Below are 9,762 nucleotides of genomic sequence, written 5' to 3' on the forward strand. Positions count from 1 at the left end.
TCAGCCTCCTCCACAAGCTATGGCTTCTTATATTTCTCCGTGAGTTCTGGCTTTTCCATCTGCTCCAAAGCTTCAAGCCAAAATCATTAGGGAAAGTTCTCTAATCCTTCAGCGGTACCTCCAGACCGTCATTCCCCCAGCTTCTCCTACATCCATCTAATCCTCCATTTCTACATTAAACCTCTTCATTCCAGAAAACTTGCAGTGACTTTATTTCCTCACTACACCCAGTTATTGGTGTCTCTAGGACTTCTTTTGTAAGGAAATGGCTTCCAGGAGGCTCAGAAATTTCAAGATGGAAATTTTATGACCCAATTGGATTTAAAAGTATTAATGACACCATTGTTAATGCATTGACAATGTATGGCATACAGTTGCAAAGTCATTACTTATCACCTTGAATAACCAAGAAGCTTCTGCAACAGGATAATGTTATATGTAATAAAATATATAAGGACTGTGGAGTAAACTGGCTATGTCAAAGAATACTGGAGATCTTCGAGAAAGAAAATGGTAAATTCAAGGCTTTAATTTCCTACTTTAAGGTCTGGGCAAGTAATCAGAAAGTTTCTTATCTGGACGAAAAGAAAAATATTCTAACCTAATGTAACTACAGGATCAAGATTTCTGAAAACCAAACTCAAATTCTGATCATGCAGGCTCAGCACCTATAGCTCAGTGGTTAGGGTGCCAGCTGCATACACCAACGCAGGTGGGCTTGAACCCAGTCCAGGCCTGCTAAACAGCAATGACAACTGCAACAAAAAAATAGCCAGCGTTGTGGTGGGTGCCTGTAGTCCCAGCTACTTGGGAGGCTGAAGAAAGAGAATCGCTTCAGCCCAAGAGTTTGAGGTTGCTGTGAGCTATGATGCTACAGCACTCTACCAAGGGTGACATAGTGAGACTCTGTCTCAAAAAAAACCAAAATCCTGATCATGCGGATTGGCAGAATTACAAAGAAAATTGAATTATTTTAAATGTTATGTTAAAGGTCAGGTATTGATCAAGAAAGGGTGAAACTTTGAAAATTAGAATTTGGGTTGAGGGCAGTGCTCACACCTGTAATCCTGGCACACTGGGAGGCTGAGGCAGGGGGATTGCTTCAGCTCAGGAGTTCAAGACCAGCCTGAACCAGAGACCCCCATCTCTAATGCTAGTGCTGGGCATTGTGGTGGGTGCCTGTAGTCCCAGCTACTTGGGAGACTGAGGCAAGAGAATCACTTGAGCCCAACAGTTTGAGGTTACTGTGAGTTATGATGCCACAGCACTTTAGCAAGGGTGACAAAGTGAGACTCTGTCTCAAAAAAAAAAAAGGAAAGAAAGAAAAGAAAATTAGAATTTGGACAGATTTCAATGACGCAAAGAACCTTAAAATTTACCCAAGCTTTCCTTATGAACAAAGATTTTATTGTGGACACGGTATGGTGGCTCACACCTGTAATCCTGGCACTCTGGGAGGCTGAGGCGGGTGGATTGCTTGAGCTCTGGAGTTTGAGACCAGCTTGAACAAGAGCAAGACCCAGACTCTAAAAATAGCCAAGTGTCATGGCAGGTGCCTGTAGTCCCAGCTACTCGGGATGCTGAGGCAAGAGGATCACTTGAGCCCAAGAGTTGAAGTTGTTATGAACTATGATGCCATGGCACTCTACCCAGGGTGACAGAGTAAGATGGAAGGAAGGAAGGAAGGAAGGAAGGAAGGAAGGAAGGAAGGAAGGAAGGAAGGAAGGAAGGAAGGAAGGAAGGAAGGAAGGAAGGAGCGAGCGAGTGAGCGAGGGAGGGAAGGAGGGAGGAAGGAAGGAAGGAGAGGGTGAGCAAGGGAGGGAAGGAGGGAGGAAGGGAGGGAGGGAGGGAGGAAAGGAAGGAAGGAATGAACGAACGAACGAACGAACGAACAAACTTTACCCTGGTAGGCAGAATAATGGCCCCCGAAGATGTCCACATTCCAATCCGTAACACCTGCAAATATGTTCCATTGTATGGCAAGAGACTCTGCAGATGTAATTAGGGATTTACAGATTGGAAGATTATCCTGAATTATCTGGGTGGGTCCAATGTAAACCACAGGGTCCTTACCACAGGGAGGTAGGAGATCAAAGTCAGATCCCAGTCGGAGAGAGAGGTTTGAAGGTGTTACGCTACTGGCTTTGAAGATGAAGAGAGAAGGCCATATGCCAAAGAATGTAGGTGACCGCCAGAGCTGGAAAAGGAAAGGAAAGAAAGTCTCCCCTAAGAGAATGCAGCCCTGCTGACACGTCAGCTTGACACACTGTTGACTGGCAGTTTTACACAGAAACTACCCATGTTACAAGGGAACTCATGATCAGTCATCAATGTGTTAATTTAGCACAGTGAGATTTCCAGAAGTACAAAATCACAAATTTGTGTTATTTTAAGCCACTAAATTTGTGGTAATTTGTTACAGCAGCAACAGGAATATGATGATCCACTGTCTGTAGAGATTAGCCTTTCCTTGCCTAAAGAACCTATAATGACCTCTCGACACTTTGCAAAGGTGTCAATTCCACACCTGTCACCTCTCATTTCATTGCTTCTGGATGAATAATTAGACTCAAATCCTGGAGACCCCAGAAAAAGTACATTGTATCATATTCTGTGGTGTTGACCATAATGCAACAAAATTTTTTTGTTTGTTTTTGTTTGTGAAACAGAGTCTCACTATGTTGCCTTCAGTGGAATGCTGTGGCATCATAGCTCACAGCAACCTCCAATTCCTGGGCTCAGGTGATCCTCTTGCCTCAGCCTCACCAGTAGCTGGGACTACGGGTGCTAGCCACAAGGCCAGGTAGTATTTTTTTTTTAGTGATGGGGTCTTGCTCTTGTTCAGGGTGGTCTGGATCTCTTCACCTTAAGTGATCTTCCCACCTCACCCTCCAGAGTGCTGGGATCACAGGTGTCAGCCACCGTGCCTGGCCCCTTAGTGTAACAAATTTGGAAAGCAATTTGGAAAGATGGCTAAAACGTATTTTTCAAAGGAGATACAATACTTGTTCAAAAGGACTAGAACAGGAAAGGTATTTTGGGGAGGTTTTTGCTGGTAGTTTAACTTTATGGCTAACTGGCAATCTAGGTGACATATAGCTCTATTTGTGGTGGCTGACTTTTTTATTCCCTATTACTCTATGGTTGTATGATGATAATAATGATCAAGTAGAAAGAAAAAAATGGTGATGCAAGGAGGAAGTGAGGGGATACTTGCAGAAGCCTGTTTTTTAAGTAGGTAAGAAGAGGTGAGTTCTAGTACTTGAGATGGGGTGGATTCAGTTCATCTGTTCTACAGGAAGGCAGGAGGATTGATCAGTTGGTAGGCATGGTGATAAACATAATTTATCTGATGCCTTTTATTTTTCCCAGTCATTCAAGAAGTCTGACATTAGCTGAAAGTGTGGACAGGAGAGAAGATTTAAGGACATTAGGGAAAGTAGAATAGGAAATTCATTCTGCCCAAGGAATCCAAGACTTCAGTGGATGAGGAGACCCTACATAGAGCCTCGCTGAATACTACTAGAGATTTACTTCTAAGATTTGGGAGCCACTTCCTCCCAGATGTCACTGATTTATCTTCTTTGGGTGTGGTCACCTAGGCAATTACAATCTGTCTTCTTTTTCTTTTCTTTTTTTTTTTTTTTAAGACAGATTCTTGCTGTGTCACCCTGGGTAGAGTGCTGTAGGGTCACAGCTCACAGGAACCTCCAACTCCTGGGTTTAAGTGATTCTCTTGCCTCAACCTCCCAAGTAGTTGGGACTACAGTTGCCCACCACAACACCCAGATATATTTTGGTTGTAGTTGTCATTGTTGTTTGGCAGGCCCAGGCTGGGTTTGAACCTGCCAGCTCTGATGTATGTGGCTGGTGCCCTAGCTGCTGAACTACAGGCACCAAGCCTACAATCTGTCTTCTTGTCTATTCAATCAGCTCCTATTTCTCCACCTTGATCTTGAGAACTCATGAGAAATCCAGGAAGTAAATAATTCTTGAGTTGTCTGGCAAGCCATGACTCCCTTCTCTGAACTATCCCTTCCACCAAGTATGGTCCCTTGCAGCCAACTTTACATTACATGACTTCACCCCCCACCTCCATTGCCATAGCCAAGTTCAGCAGTGGACGCCAGACCTAAGCCAGTCAATTGGATGGATTTTGAAATTGAGATAATGGATCTCTAAGCAGTTGGCCAGAGATGCTGGAGCTAGGGAGAAAAATTAAAGGACTGAGCAGGATTTTGCATTATGTGAAGAAGCTGAGAACTTAGGTTTGAGGGTTAATGGGGTAAAGAGAAACAGTAAAGCAGGTGTGTAGAAAGAATCAGGGGAAAGCGTCCACGTGGTCCTGACAAGATGCAGATTATATCTGCCTGGATTCTTGGTTCTTGATGACATGCCAGTCACTGATTTCTGTCCTCAGCTGCACTTCCGCCCTTGGATTATATGTAATGCTCTGATTCCCCTGGATTTACATTTTACATGAACAAATCTGAGTAGATTTCTGTTACCTGTAACTCAAAGAACCTTGATCAAGAGACTTATCAAATGCTGTGCTGAAATCAGGGAATACTGTGTTTATAGCATGTGTTAATCTACAAGTCTGATAACTAGTTCTGTCAGGAAAGAGAAAAAAAAAGGAAGGACACGAGGCTGGAGACTTGGAAAGAAAAAGACAGTAGTCATTACATTCCTACAATACAGCTTTAATTTTCTGTAATCATTAAAAAATACTCGATTTGAAAAACAATGAAAATAAAGACAAATCACTCACATGTTTACCTTCCTTATATAACCACTCTGAACATTTTTACATATTTCACAACCATTGTTTTCCTTATATGTTTGCTTTTTTTTTTTCTGAGATGGGGTTTGCTGTATTACCCAAGGAACCTCTGGAACTCCTGAGCTCAAGCAATCCTCCCACAGCAACGTCTCCAGTAGCTGGGACTACAGGTGCAAGCCACCAAACCAGGCTGTGTTTATTATGTTCAACAATGAAATTATAATATAAAATACAATTGCATATACTACTTTTTTCATCAAATATTACACCATAATATATATCCTGTATTCCTTATGGCAGTCTTCATAAAGTTTTAATGTCTGCCTAACATTCTATTGAATATAGTATAAAAAATAACACTATACTGGGCGGCGCCTGTGGCTCAGGAGTAGGGCGCCAGTCCCATATGCTGGAGGTGGCGGGTTCAAACCCAGCCCCAGCCAAAAACCAAAAAAAAATAAAAATTAAAAAAAAAATAACACTATACTGATTTGCACTCTCCAGTTTGAAATTTCAAATTTAGAGAGGATTTCTATTTTTGTCACTAGAGAGATGTTTTCTTTTGTAGGGTTAGAAATAGTTAGTCAGTCTTTACCATTTCCTGCATCCCTCGAGATTAATGTTCATCTTCTCTTTCCTTCTTTCTGGGTCTCTCTTGGATTAATAATTCAGCTTTCTAGTTACCCTCATTCAAGGAAGGTGTTACCCTTTGTGGCAGCTATAAAGATACAGACCACTGGAAAGGAAGCCTTCCTTTGTCCTTAAAATTCTACATTAATAAATTAATGAACTGGTATTTTGGATTTTGCAGTGGTGTCTTGCGAGTTTGATTATACAGAGGCAGAATCTTTACCTACATATCTGAGAACTAGACCTTGTGGTAGGCATGCTAAGATACTGCCACCATATAGGCTCTCTTTGGGAGGCTTGCCAGCCCCCTTCATTCCCAACACTGCCTTCTGAGCTTGGTCTTGTTGGCCGAGGAAGACTTGAAAACAAACTGACAAAAGACACCTCAACCGTGGCAGAGTAACTTTCAGGAAGCAGCAGAGAAGAGGATGGAGTGACCTCATCTAAGCTCCTAGCTTCAAATACTGTCTCATGTTGATAACCTTACGGCTTCAGGTTTCTGTTTGTTATGTCAGGTATTTTCTATCATATGTGGACTTAGCATTATCTGGATTTTCCTCCTGTCCCTCAACATTTAACTTAAAGCCTTCTTGATCAGTTTGACAGGTCTCTGGGAAAATCTGTTTTTCTGGTCCTCTAGGGAAGTGCTCTGTCTTTAGCCAAGATTATCCAAAGATACGATTCAGGAAACCAAATTCTACACAGATCTGCATCTACATACCTTATCACTCTCCTTCCTTCCTGCTTCCAACTTTCTATTGAAAACACCGTGGAGAATGATGTTTGTACATCCAAGTACTTCATCTTCTGGACCAGCATTTCAAAACTCCTTAATATATATCCCAGGACTCTTCCGCAAGGGATGATGACCTCCCCCGTTATCAGTCAAAGCAGATAACGACTGTCAAGTGTGAGGAAACCATAGGTCATATATCACCTTTCCAGCAAGATGATCCAGGAGGCCTCGGATCTCCACATGGATCACGAGAGGGACCAAGGCTGCCTCCGTTCTCTTCCTTGGGAAGTGACAAACATTGTTCAGTTCACAATCAGTTCCTGTGGCCTCTGGCGCAGCATGACAGGCTTGGCACACAGTCTAACGGACCGTCTCTTCTTTCTGAGAGTAGTTCTAGCTATTCTCCTACTGCTGTCTACCACCGTGTTATTTTATTGGGCACTATTTTCTTATTTTTACATTAAAATAATTATATGGCAGGCCGGGCATGGTGGCTCATGCCTGTAATCTCAGCACTCTGGGAGGCCAGGTGGATCACCTGAGCTCATGAGTTCGGGACCAGTTTGAGCTAAAGCAAGATCCTGTCTTTTAAAAAATAGCCGGGCATTGTGGCAGACACCTATAGTCCCAGCTACTCTGGAGGCTGAGGCAAGAGAATCACCTGAGCCCAAGAGTTTGAGCTTCCTATGAGCTAAAGACGCCATGGCACTCTACCGCGGGTGACCAAGTGAGACTCTGTTCAAAAAAGAAAAAGAACCGTTGTTCTACAACGGTTTAGGAAAAATAATAAGATAAAATAATTTAAAAATACACAAGTACTTTAAGAATACTGTGTGATTCTTAAAATCCAGACAAACAGAAGTATATGGAGGGAAAAAAAAAAGAAAGAAAAAAAAAGAAAGTCTCTTCACTCCACCCCTACCCATTCCCACTTTCTGTAAATAGGATATAAAATTTAGAGTGGTACCATGATTTCTTTCTTTTTTTTTTATTTTTTAATCCCAACACTGATAAAGGTAGCACCATTCTGCCTCTGCGATCTTCTGGTCTGTTACCTTTGTCCTCTGTTATTCTCCGGGATTTTGTCCTTGTTCCTCTTCTCTTACTATAAATCCCCCCTTTATGAGTGACATGCTCATAGCTTCAAATATTATCTCATGTTGATAACTTTTTTAAAAATTAATTTGCTTTAAACCATGGAGTACAGTATACAGAATTTCACAGTGGTTGCCATGCTATCAGCACTCTAGCCTGGGGCAACTAAATGAAACTGTCTCAAAAAAAAAGAAAAATTTCCATACCATATACGAATAGCATGAAGACCACCTTAACACATGTACTGCAACAATATTGTCACTGACCACCTGGAGTCAGCATTAGACTCTACAGGATAACAGGACAGTCCTCAAAAAGACTGCCCTTGCAGTCAGACACCAGCTGCAAAGTCAGAGACCCTCAGGCCACTTGCACTTCAGAGCTATCAATTCAGCAGCTTCTATATCCCCTGAAGGTTTGATAATTCATTGGAATGACTCACAAAACTCAGGAAAGCAGTATATTTATGAGTACAGTTTTATTACAGGGGGTACAAACCACACACATAGAGAGAGGTCTGGGTAAGTCCCAAGCACAGAGCTTTTAGGCTGTCCAGGTATGCCACTCACTTGACACATCCATGTGTTTATAAATCAATGTAAATCAATCTCAGCTCCACTGAGATTAAGTTTTTAGTATTGGGGTTTCATTATATTGGCATAATTATTTGAATCAACTCCCATAGGAACAAAATGAATCTCTAGCTCCCTCTTCCCTTCCCTTCCTAGAAGCTTGGGTAGTATCACATGGGTCAAAGCCCTAATCCTCTTATCACATGACCAGCTGCTCCATCCTGGAGTTACCTCATTAGTATAAACTCAGGTGTTTTATAAGGAGTCCACCAGGAGTCACCTCATTAGTATAAACTCAGGTATTTTCAAGGGGCTCATGAATAACAAAGACACTTCCATTATTTGGGAAATTCCCAGGATTGAGAGTCTCCCTCCAAGAACCAGGGACAAGGCCAAATTCTTTATTATACAAAAATAACCAAGAAAAACATAAGTCTACATAAAAACTTGTACATGGATGTTCATAGCAGCATTATTTATAAAAATAGTAAAATAAAGTCAATATAATCTGAATATCCACCAACTAATGAATGGAGAAGTAAAATGAGGTATATAGCCATATGTTTCAGGGGTCTCCCAGATCATCCCTATATTTCCTTGCTAATGCTATGACCGTTTAATACAGTTCCTCATGTTTTGGTGACCTCCAACCATAAAATTATTTTATTTTTTATTTTTTATTTTTTTTTGGTTTTTGGCCGGGGCTAGGTTTGAACCCGCCACCTCCGGCATATGGGACCGGCGCCCTACTCCTTGAGCCACAGGTGCCGCCCCATAAAATTATTTTTATTGCTACTTCATAGCTGTAATTTTGCTACTATTATGAATCGTAATGTAAATATCTGATATGCAGGAGACCCCTAAAGGGGTCATGACCTACAGGTTGAGAACCGCTGCTATATTTGGTGACTCCTGAGAGGATTCACAGGATTCAGCATATAGTCAATACTCAGGGTCCCACTTTATTACAACAGAAGGATAAAAAGGAAAATCAGCAAATGGAAAAGATGCATGAGACAAAGTCCAGAGAAAATGAGGCCCAAGCTTCCAGGAGTCTTCTCAAAGTGAAATCACACAGGACGTGCTTACATACTAAGCAGGAATCGTGATCACATGCATGAAATGTTACCTGCTAGATGCACTCATTAGTGACTCAGTGCCTATGGTTTTTATTGGAAGCTGATTATTCTGACCCTTTGCCTAGCATGTAGCAGGATTCCTGACTCCCAGAAGGAAAGCAGTTGAAGAGTTTAAAGAGTTTATAGAAATGGTCAAGGCAGAGTAAACCATTCCTACCAGTAAAGGAATGGTAGGAATTTCCCAAAATTCAAGTTCCCAGACATCAGTTAAGGGCCAAGCTTGTAAGCAGGCCTTTCTAAGGAAAGCAATCTCAGCTTCCTCTTAATGCTTTTCTGCACACCATATGATGGGATATTATTCAGCAATAAAAAGGAATGAAGGGCTGGTATGCGCTATAGTAAGGATGACTCTGGAAAACATGTTTCAGGAATGAAGCCAGCAACAAAGGGCCATAAGTTATAATTCTGTGTGTATGAAGTGCCCAGAATAGACAAATATATAAAGACAGAAAGGAGAATAGTAGTTGCCTAGGGTTGGGAGGTCAGAGGGAAATAAGGGGCAATTGTTAATAGGTACAAGATTTTTCCCGGGCGGTGAGACCAATGTCCTTAAAATTGATTGTAGTAATGGGTGCTCAGCTTTGTGAATACACTACAAGCCATTGAATTGAGTGCTTTAAATGAATGGATTATGTGGATTTCTGAATTACATTGCAATAAAGCTATTAAAAAAGAATGGAGGCAGTTGCTAATTTTATTTTATAAAATGATCTGTGATTTTGTTTTTAATTATTTTATGATCACACATAATTTGTGTATATCTCCTCTTCTTTAATCCTCCTAATGAGTTCGCAAAGGCATCACTAC

This window comes from Nycticebus coucang, chromosome 1, assembly GCF_027406575.1.
Source record: "Nycticebus coucang isolate mNycCou1 chromosome 1, mNycCou1.pri, whole genome shotgun sequence".
In the NCBI taxonomy this organism is placed as follows: domain Eukaryota; kingdom Metazoa; phylum Chordata; class Mammalia; order Primates; family Lorisidae; genus Nycticebus; species Nycticebus coucang.